This window comes from Trichosurus vulpecula, chromosome 7, assembly GCF_011100635.1.
Source record: "Trichosurus vulpecula isolate mTriVul1 chromosome 7, mTriVul1.pri, whole genome shotgun sequence".
NCBI classification, from domain to species: Eukaryota; Metazoa; Chordata; class Mammalia; order Diprotodontia; family Phalangeridae; genus Trichosurus; species Trichosurus vulpecula.
Genome location: NC_050579.1, coordinates 102,295,230 through 102,307,490, shown reverse-complemented (window position 1 = coordinate 102,307,490; position 12,261 = coordinate 102,295,230). Strand labels below are relative to the sequence as shown.

The window sequence follows — 12,261 nt, the reverse complement described above, 5'->3', positions numbered from 1 at the left end:
GAAATAGTTTCCTATTTGTTCTTCCAAACCTAAGAATTTGTCGCCCCTGAATCCATAATCCACAGTCACCAAAGTGATTTTCATAAGGAACACGTCTGACCATTTCATCCCCTTATTCAATAAACTCTACTTATTCCTTATTATGAATTAGTCATGTGATTTCCTTGGTATAAGGAACTACCAGGCAAGTAAACTTACTCTGCTAATGCTGGTCAGTATCTTTAGAGTATCTCTATTTATAGTTTTTAAAAATGCCTAGAGCAAGAGTAAGCAAACTTTTTTTTTTCTTTAAAGGACCAGGTAGTAAATAATTTCAGCTTTCCAGGCCAAGAGACAAAATTGAGAATATCATGCATCTTATATAACAAGAGATTAAAAAAAACAAATTTCCACAAAATTTTAGTGATAAAATTCAAAATAGAATAATGAGTACAATTTTTTGTGTACTAATAAGAGGAATGGAATTTTATGAAGGGAGGGGGAAATAGTATTTTATTTAATTGGGATTCAAAAGTAGAACTCCCTATCATCAAAAATCAATTGCAAGTATTCATCTACTAATGTTGATATATAATGAAATTTTATGTATTTCATCTTTAGAAATCTTTTCTCAATGATAGGTACTGCTAAACACCAATATCAATCCATAAGTACATGACTTTAATTGAGCATATTCATCACTTGGAAGGCATCGAAAGAATTCCGTTAGATTCTCCTTTTCACATTTGCCTTTTAGTATGTGAATATCTTAATTTTATGTTAGGTAGAAGTTCCTCAATTGCAAAGTTAAATGATATGGGAATTCTTTTTCACTTGCATTGAGTTCCTAAAAACGCTGCCAGAATTGTATTTAAACCTCAGAAAATATATTTGCTGCAAATTTCTATGGGAATGCATATCTCATGTCTTGTTTTCAGTTTTTAACAACACAAGAAGTATATGAAGCAGTTTAAAATTACTTGTGATTCAAATGATAATTGCCATTGAATTGACTTGACTATAGTATATGTTTCGCATATAATCTCTGTCTTGTAATTTTCAACTGAATTACTAAGATGCATTATCAATCTCAGTCTTGGGTCCAAAATATGATAATATTTCCTTCTATTTTATCCCCAATTTTGACCTAATGAGTATGCACTGCCAGCATGTAAATGAATGAGCATGGCTGTCTTCTAATAAAATTTAAATTATGGAAACTGAAATTTGAACTTCATACAATTTTCACATGTCACAAAATATTATTCTCTTCTTGATTTTCTTCAACCATTTGAAAAATATAAAAAACATTCTTAGCTCAAAAACATAGAGTGGACTAAATTTTACCCGCAGGCCATAGTTTGCTGACATCGCCTAAATCAATGGATAGTTAAGTGATTTTCCAAGGGAATGATCATCATAATAATAAAACAGCTAGCATTTATATACTACCCACTATGTATCAGCTTGTATGCTAAGCACTTTATACAAATTATCTCATTTGTTTCTCACAACACCTCAAAAGGTAGGTGCTATTATCATCACCATTTTACATATGAGGAAACTGAGGCAAAAAAGGTTTAGTGATTTTTCCAGGATAACACAATTAGTGTCTGTATTTGAACTCAGGTGTCCTGACTCCAAGTCCAGCATTCTATTTGCTACATTCTCAATATTCACAGCCTTATCAATACATATCTAGCATATGTCACAAGTATAACTAAAACCCAGTTCTTTCTTGCTTTAAAACCAGCATTTATTAAGCGCTTTCTATATGCTAATATCCACAGACACAAAGACAAAAGGGAGGTATTTCCTCCGTGAATTAGTTTATATTCTAATCCAGAGAGATAACATATATAGAGGAAAAAGATATGGGGACTTTAATAAGCTGAAATGTTAATATGAATCAACATAGTTGTGTGGCAACAAGCAAGAACAATGACAAAAATGCAATTGTGTAAAATTAAGAGTGAGTTGCTAGTCTCTCTGCATTCAGACTTTATCAGACTTCATCCAGAGTCATTGCCCAGAACTAGAGATTGGGAAGAAAACTGATCACCTGGAATGTCCTGAAGAGGACAACAAGGATGGTGAAGAAAAACAAATGAGTCAATGTCATATAAGGATCACTGAATCACCCCATCATATTTAGTCTATAGAAGAGAAGATTTGGTTTAATACGAGGAGATGAAAAGTCATATACACTTCAAGCATCCTTCTTATTTTTATTTGCTATTTTGTGTCTACTTCTAAGCTTTTTCTTCATAGCCTTAAACAAATAAATAAGAACACTTGATCGGGTTTCATGAGATGCTTCCTTAGCAGCAATATTTGAAGTTGTAGCTTGTACTTGGTTAGAACATAAAAATAAAACTGAAATTCATCACAACTTGATATCAGAACTCTTCAAGTCCTAGAAGGGTGATCTGGTGGAAGGTTGATTATATATATTCTGGTTGGCCTTAGGAGACAGGACTAATAGCAATGGATGGAAACTGCAAAGAAAGAAATATTGACTAGATTTATAGGGAAACACATAAACAAAAATCTTCCTTAAAAAAGCTGTCCAAAAGTGGAATGTTGTGTCTCAATAGCAGGTAGATTCCCCAAATTGGGGACAGCATAGCTGTCAGATATATTGTTATTGTTCAGTCATTTCAGTCACATGCAACTATTTGAGACCCTATTTGGGCCTAAACACAGAAATTCCAAAGTTGGATGGGTTGTTATTCAGGGCATGATTTCTTGAAATCCATTCAGGGGCAGGAAGGATGGAAAATACAGAGAGTTAATGAGATCATTCTCTGTCGCTGATAAAAAAAAAAAAAACCTTTCTCATCCCCTCCTTCCTAGTCATTTTCATCATATTGTAGTGGATAGATGTGGAGTCGGAAATACCCGCCTTTGACATTTATGAGTTTGTGTGACTATTGGCAAGTCACTTAATATCTGCAAGCTTATTTCTTCCTCTTTAAAATGGGGATAGTTATAGCTGTAACACTGGCTATGTGGGGTTGTTATGAGACTCAAATAAGATAATAAATATTATTATTAAATATGAAGTGTTTTGCTAACTTTTAAAAACTATATATCAGTATTTTTTATCATAATCATTACAATCCGACATTTAAATAATGTTCCACAATAGGCAAAGCACTTTGAAATCCATGATCTTATTTGAGATCATGAATCTGCACAAATACAACAAACACATCAATAAAGTATATTTTGTTTATATGAATCTATTACTTTATAGTTTTTATATTAGTAGCACAGTGAAAATATGTGGAAACATTAAATGCAATATCATTTAAAATCAGATTACACTGCCTTTGAAGTATCAGAGAGAAAAATCACTATCAATTTAATGATTACCCTATTACAAAAGGAAAGCAAAATAAACCATCACTGACAAGTGAAAGTTATTCTTGAAATACATCCACTAAAATTAGTAGCCCTTTAATCAAAAGTTTTTATTATTTTCATATATGCTATTAGTTGATTATCTCTTTGGCACTCAAGTTTAAAGAAATGAATATCTCTTTCTGCATATCTCCTAGGCCTAATAAGTTTTATTTCAATGATACTTAACTGTATGGTTTCTATAATAAAGAGCAACTATCAACCAGATGTGAAATGCAGCTAAAGAAATTGCATTGAAATGAGATATGAGAACCTGTTCTGACTCTTTCCATGGTGCTGGTGGAAGGAATTATCCTAAGGGCCTCAAAATAAAACTAAAGGCTAAAAGTATACATGGAGTGGAGAGGGAAATAATGCATTTAAAGAAAGAAACCTAAGTAATAGGCTAATGAGAATACATACATATAAAAATATATACATACACATGTATATATATATATATGTGTGTGTGTGTGTGTGTGTATGTGTGTGTATACATACATATATATGTTTAAAATACTGACTTGTTAGGGTGGGAAGTCAAATAAACATCATTCTATAAATATCTTTGTAAATGTCTTAGAAAAATGCAAAGTTTATGAAGAGATAGAAATTTACTGTCATGAAGGTAGCATACCAAAAAAAATTACCAAATAAACATACTATACCACAAATAAGAAACTCAAATATGACACAGTGGCCTCACTCATTCAACAAAGGACATTTGACATTGTCATGGAGATGAAATGTAATTCGTACCCATGAGAAATAGAGGCAAATTGTGGTATTTGGTGCAATAGAACAGAATACCTCCTTTTAACACATAATAAAGGACTAAAAATACCATGGTCTATTTGATCCCTCTCTCTTATAATTTTTGAAAGAATTGGTTAGTATCTTTGTATTGATTTTAACGAAGGTCAGCAACCAAAGTTCCAGTTTTGTTCCTATTTGCAATTGGGGAGAAGGGGATATTTGGCAATTTTTCCTATTCTGCTATGGGCTGTTTCAAGGATTTCATGTCAAGGGATACTAGTTAAAATACATTTTCTATTTCTCCATCTATTTACTTCCTTAAGAAAAACTACTCAAAGATACACATAAATAATAGGTATCCTCAATATATAATCAGAATTCAATTTTGGCCCAAACTTTTAAAAAGGAGATTTTCCTATTTTTATTTCATGCTTCATTTGCCTAATGATAGTCTCTTTCATAGGGGGTTCCAACTACACAAACAGTAAGTCAACAACCAAAACACATTGTTGGGATAGGCAGTTGCTGATTGATAATCCTGACAGAAGAGATTAGAGTAGACAATTCCTGACAAAACAGTTCTGCTAAGTAAATGACAGTGTGGCATTTAGCAAAGGAAAATAAAAGAAAAACAGGAGGAGGAAAATGATTTAAAAACATGAAAATATGACAAAGTAACAAAAAAATGACACGGATGAATTAGGATAAGCTACTTGTTAAATGTACATTTCATTTTCAGAATTGGGCCAGAATGTACATTTTTGAGATTTGAGTGTTGTCTCAACCTTCCAATTACCAGTAGTAAAATATAAATGTGAAGTTACTCTTGTAGTCAGTCTACTTTCAGACTATTTCATATTTAGTTGGCCATACTCAAGAACTCTTAGAACACAACATCAGAATTTATCTTTGAATTTATCCTAAATCTAAATCCTGTCAACTACCACAGTGCCAAAATAAGCACTGGTAACACACAGTAGTAAAAACTGCAAAGTAGATTTAGAAATGTGGGAAATTTATAATAGGTGGAGGAGAAACATGTTAAATTTTGTTTAAATTACCATTGATTTGATTAGATGGTTCCCAAGTGATAGAATAAAAACCAGACCACTTTAAGAGAATAGATGGTGAAATAAAGTGAGAGGTAAGAAAAGAAACTGTTAAGTGGGGGGGAATGTTTTATTAAAATTGTAGATAAAAACCTGATATTCAAGATGAATAGGAAACTAACAAAAATAAATTATGAACAAGAATTTTCCTCGTAGGAGCTGGAACAAGTAAAGTTCTTCTATAATTATGGTTCGTCTTTTAGTTAAACAGGATTTTTATGTCTTTCAAAATTGTTCTTTATTATATGGATGTTATTGTATTGAGTGTTCTACTTCTACTCACTTAACTCTACCTCACCTCATAAAAAGTTTTCTGTCTTTTTGAAATTATCTTTTTCCTCATTTCCTTCAGCAAAATAACATCCTATTACATTCATATACCACAATTTTTCATCCATCCCCCACTAATAGGTCACATAAAAATTAGACAAAGAAATTACCATTCATATCTATGGATAAATAAAAGTTCATGATCATACAAGGGATAGAGAGGATGACAGGAAAAAATTGGACAAAAATTTTAAAAGTTTTTTGCATAAATAAATGCATACAGTTAAGATTTAAAAAGAAATAATTAATTAGGGAAAATCTTGGGAGAATGTATAAAAAGCAATTTAAAATTAGGCACAAAAAGGTACTAAAGAGTGTATGCCATTTGATCTGCTTATGCTCTTGCTAGGCCTATACCAAAAATGAGAGCAAAGAAAAAGCAAAAAGTCATGAGTGTGTATTTATAGTAGCTTCTTGTGCTAGAAATTCAAATTGAGATGACTGAGGTTTCCATCCTCCTGTAAAAAAGGCAAAAAAAGACCAAAAAATGAGAACAGTCCACGTTAGAGTGAATGTATAATAAGATAAGTATATGAATAAGATTATATGAATTGGATCCAGTCAATAATTTTAATGACATTTCAAAAGGTAATTTTTATTAAGAAATAATTAAGACTAAATACTACTATGCAAAATGATGTTAGCGTACTCAACATATTGGATAAAGCTATGCCTGCCTTTTAGAACAATTAATTAAATGGTTAATTGAATGAATATTTTTGGGAAGTTATTTTCATATAACACCCAACTCCTCCCAAATATACAACACAGGCATAACTTGTTCCTGCCATTAATTCCATGTGTAAATATGAGTGAACAAGGTACTCATACTCGGTGGATTTCAATGACCTCACTAGTAAAACTTGAGTGGTACTAAATAATTTGAGTGATGCCTTAGTTTTGAAGTTCTACCATTTTTATCATCCTCTTTATCATTCTCAATGTGCAAGGCACACAGAGATTAAAGTCTTGTATCTAATATATACTGGTTATGTGACTCTAGGCAAATCACTTAATGCTTTTTTAAAAATAAAATTATATTTTTAATTAACATGAATCTATTTTCTCTCCTTCCTACATATACCCTTTGGGGAAAAAGGAAAATTCGTCATAATAAAACTTCATAGTTAAGAAAAGCTAATTCTCTCATATGTGTGTAAACACATATATATATGTATACACACATACATACATATACATCTGTCTCTGTATATAGGTATGATTCTGGACCCTGAATCCATCACTTCTCTGTCAGGAGATAGCATGCTTACTTGTTAATCTCTTGGAATCATGGATAGTCAGCACCTTGATCAGAGTTCTGACAACTTTCAAAGTTGTCTTGAGAGTCTTGTTATTGTATTCATATTTCTGTTTCTGCAAGTTTCATTCTTCATCTGTTCCAATGTATTAAAAATATTTGTTTTTATAATATAGGTGTTATACTATAAACTATCCTTTTGGCTCTGTTCACTTCAAGATGCATCAGTTCATATGTCTTTTTGTATTTCTTTGGAATAATCCATTTCCTCATTTCCTACAGAAAAATAGTACTCCATCACATTCATATAGCACCCTCACTTTCTTAAGTAATTCCCCACTGTCTTTCTGACTGTTTGTAATTTTTTTCTTTTATCTGGAAGATCTGGATTTTGTCAATGGTAATCCTAGAAGTTTTCATTTGAGGGTTTCTTTCAGGGGATGAACAGTAGATTCTATTTTCACATTGCCCAATTGTTCTAATATATCTGGGATATTTTTAAAAATAACTTCTTAAAATTCCATATCCAGATTTTTTTTGGTCATGCATTTCAGGTAATTCACTAATTCTCAAGGGATATCTACTAAATATGTTTTACCAGTTTTTTTTAGTATATTTGCTATCTTACATTTTCTAATGTTTTCTCAATCTTTTTACCTTAATGACTCATTTTCTCCTGGAGTCATCAACTTCTATTTGATCCATTCATATTTGGGGAGAGTTTGTTACTAGGGTAAGGTATTATATTAAGGTACTAACTTTTTTCTGTCTTCATAGCTTTCTTTTCTTCTATGACATATTTTTAAAAAAATTCAAGCATTATTTGTTTGAGGAATTTTAGTTGTGGTTGGGGCAGTGAGATGGTACAATAGATAGAGTTCCAACCCTACAATCAGGAGGCTCTGAGTTCAAATCCAGCCTCAGACACCTACTAGCTTAACTACATTTGCCTCAGTTTCCTAATGTTTAAAATGATCTGGAAAAGGAAATCACCAGCCACTCCAGTATCTTTGCCAAGAAAACCCCAAATGGCGACTAAAAAATGATTAAACAACATTAACAACTGTTCTTGGGAGCAATAAGTTGTCTTTTTCTCTGAGGCTTGACTTGTAGGTGTTTTAATTTAATCTTTTCTGTGTCTGTATCTTGGTCATACTGGCATCAAAGAAGTCTTTAATTTTTTTTTATTTCACTCATTTTTATTAAACTTATGCATTAAATTTACTCAACTGTCCATGTACTTTGATCCAGCAATCTCATTTCTGGCTATATTCCCCAAGAAAGGCAGAAACAAAATTCCAGTATCTACCAAAATATACAAAGCAGTGCTCTTTTGGCAACAAAGAACTGGGTGGGGAAGGGAATAGATGTCTGTTGATTGAAGAAATGGCTAAACAAACTTCCAAATGACCAGTGTTGTTCTCCTATCTGTTTAACAACTAGTTTGCAAAAAAAAAATATGACAAACGTTTAGGTTTAATTATTATGTTACCCATTGCTTTCTTAAACCTAGTTTTAAAAATGAATAAATCAAGCTCTGAGTTGAATTATCTACTGGTTTCTGAGGTGTAAATATCCACAATGAAAATCTGACAATCAGCAATCTGGTTCAAGCTGGGTCCAGCATACTTCTGTGACTATAAAGGATACTTTCTTCAATAAGAAAGGATATATACACACATGCATACATATATACACACATAGATATACATATATGCATGTATAGGCACATATCCTTTATATATCATGTTTATACATTGTCATATATTATGCAACATATACATGTAATGTGTTTATACACACACACACATATATGTGTATATATGAAATTCAGAGAAACATGGGGTTGTTTGCATGAAGTTATGCAGAGTGAAAAAATCAGAACAAGGGAAATGTATAAAATGATTATAACAGTGTAAAGTAAAATAACACCAAAAAGAAAAAACTTTCATTGAAAAGGAAATAATGATCCTGGATATCAGGTAATGAAACATACCTCCATCCTCTCAGAGAGAATAGGGGGTACTTGGGAAGATATTCACAGGGTGATTATCACTTTTTTTCTTCACTCTTTTTTTGTTACAAGGAAAGTTTCTGTTCCAGAGGATGGTTGGTGAGGAGGATATATTTTTAAAATTACCATTATAGGCAACAAAAAGAGCACAAGCTCCAGAATTAGATGACCTGGATTCAAATCTGATGTGTATTACCTGTGTGACCTTGTGCAAGTAAGATCCTTAGTTTAATCTTAGTAAAATGTGACTAAAGTTTCCAAAATACTCAGTTCCAATACTAGGTTGGAACTAGATGATTTCTGAGGTCCCTTCCAACTCCAAATCTGTAATATTATGAAATTAATAAAATGAAATATATGGAGTAGCATGAAATAGATTATGTATTGAGTCAGAGGAGTCGGACAGGGGACTTGATGTTATAGATAACAGAAGATATGCTTTTGGCTAATAGTGAAATGGCAAAGAGATATTAAAGCATCATAAAATCTTAAAGTTGGAAGCCACCCAGAAGAACACCTCTTTCAAACTACATCAACAATAAAACAGTTAAGGAGACATCCATTCAACTTCTGCTTGAATGTTTCCCTTAATGAAGAGCTCACCATAATTCTTGAGACAGTTTATTCCTGGGCAATGTTCACTATTAGGAAATACCTTTTTTATATTGAATCAAAATCTGCTTCCATTAAACTTCTACCTATTGGGACTGGTAGATTAAGAATCTAATACATACATACATACACACATACATACATATATACATATACACACATACATATACACACACATACATATATACATATACATACATACATACACACACATACATACATATATACATATACATACATATATATATATATATATACACATAATGATAAGGCAGCAAGGTGGTACAGTGGATAGCTCACCAAGCCTAGAGTCAGGAAGACTCATCTTCCTGAGTTCAAATCTGGCCTCAGACACTTACTGGCAGTGTGAACCTGAGCAAGTCATTTAACCCTGTGTGGCTCAGTTCCTCATCTATAAAATGAATTGGAGAAGGAAATGGCAGCCACTCAAGAATCTTTGCCAAGCAAACCCCAAATGGGTTATGAAGAGTCAAGCATGACTGAAAAATTCCAACATTATATAAAATGATAAAAGACATCTATTATGTTCCTCCCTGAGTCTTTTCTCCTTCTGAATTAATAACAATTACAATACAATGACAGCATATAGCCATCAAGGGAAAAGCTAGGGCTGTATATGTTAAGAATATGAATAGCATCAAAAAGTCATAACAGGAATAAAAACATACAGAGCAAATAACAATAGAGCAATAGCATCTTAACATATATTTTTGTCTCTGAAAAGGAGATGGCAACAAATTTAGGTGTTCAAAGAAAAATTCCTAAATGTTAATGGAGCATGGCATGGGCTCATCAGAGGAAGGCAGTTATATAAAAAAATAATAGTTTTATATTTAAAAAAGAGGAAACCAAGATTGGGATTGAGCTGATATTGTTTACCACTTTTTAATTTTATTCTGCCTAAATGGAATGCCCACACCAACTAAATCACAGTGTCCTTTGAAATATTAAAGCAATAATCTTGAAGAGGAAATACATGGTGAAATTTTTAAGTTCACAAAGGGCAAAAGTTCTTCTAAGTAATGAAATGTCAAGGCATAAGTGTTAAACTTCAGAAAGACCTCACAAAGCTATTTAGTGGGTGGAAAATTAGCATTAATGTGAGCAAAGGGAAAGGAACACATTTTAGCGATAATAATTCCAGCTATCCCAATTATGATTTTATGAGTTCTAGGCTCATAACAACCCAAGAAAAGTTTCTAGAAGTCATTGTAGCAATAACAGATGTCTTCAGAGAACAGTACTATGCTTGGAGACAAAAAATCCCCTAAACTTTTAGACATTATTGTAATGCCTAATGAAGACTATCTAAAACATTAGCACACAAGTGAGGATGCATCCGTAATATTGAATATCAATTAAGTAATTGTAGCATAGGAATGGCAAAAGTTCAAAGAAAAGTCATCATAGCCATCTGAGCTTCTGATAAATGAGTTTATAAGAACAAACCAAAAAAAATGGTGACTTTTGAGACTGAAAAATCAATGGCTAAGTACAATTTGGAAGAGGTAAATTCAAAAATTATGAAAAAGGCCTAGGACAAAGCACAAATGAAAATGGACAATAGACAATGAATAAATGACCAAGTATCCAAAAAGGACTCTATACTTCATACTTTTATAGATTTTTAATTTTATCTTAGTGGTTGCTGATAGAGCAGTATAAGGTCTCCACACTTTTCTGTATGACTCACCCATGATTTTTAAACAATTTTTTATAAATTACCCACTACACCTACTAGAAGACAAACTTTTCTCTAATTTCCTTAATGTCTTGTGCGTATCACTAAGACTGACATTGTTTTCACATTCTCACTGCTTGACAAGAAACTAATGAAAGAGAAGTCTATAGTTAAGGGCCAAGTATTTAATTTTCACTTATCTTTGATATTTTTTGAACTTTGTACTAAATGAGAATATCTTATGGTATGCAAGTAGAATCATGGATAAAAGTCCCCAATTTCCATCACCAATTTACATAAACCATGTCAGAAAGAATATCCAAAATCAGATTTTTTTCTTTCCATTTAATAATTCATCTTTAGAAACAGATTATTCAACAACTGTCTGATTTAATGATAATATGATTTTCTAATATCATTGATTTAGCCTTTATTTATCTTATTTGTTCATAGTTGTTGCATGATTAGATTTTGATCTTTTCAAGAGTGGGTATAGAGATTTTGTTACCTTTCTTTTTATCCTCAATTTTTAGCAAAATCTACATTGACACTCTGGTTATAAATGTAATTGGACAGTTTAAAGAAGTTGGACCTAAGTGAAATAGATGACTCACAAATTGTCCTCCAGAGGTAAATAAATGAGTTTGTTTCATTGTCAACCCAAAGGTAATGCATAGCATTATTTCATGGGACACTGGTCATACCATTTTAAAGTCCTCAAGAAGATCAAAATGTCAGCTAGTACACCAACATCATTTACAGAGGGTGAGATAAAAAATTTATGTAAAGAATTTGACAAGATTTCACAAACCAAGTACACATCTCTCTCAATATTTTATGAACTTTAGTGTAAAGGCACACATACAGGGCAGGAAGAGAAAATAAAAATGTAGAACTAACATGGTCCCAGATCAGGAAAAGAAAGTGTTTTTAGGTATAAAGACCTATAAAGACCTGTGTGTTATTAATGCTTTCCTCAAAAAGAGAGTTAAAAAGAACAAAATGTGCAACATATCAAATAATATTACCAAAATGAATATGGTTATGTCTGAAAAGACAGAGAATAATTGGTTGTTCTTTCAGGAGTCATTTCATA

General features: G+C 32.0%; 1 pseudogene; it reads right to left on the bottom strand.

The window, feature by feature from the left end:
• LOC118857593 overlaps positions 1 to 1,350 on the bottom strand; it is a 55,254-nt pseudogene extending 53,904 nt beyond the window's left edge.
• Positions 1,351 to 12,261: the final 10,911 nt, after the last annotated feature.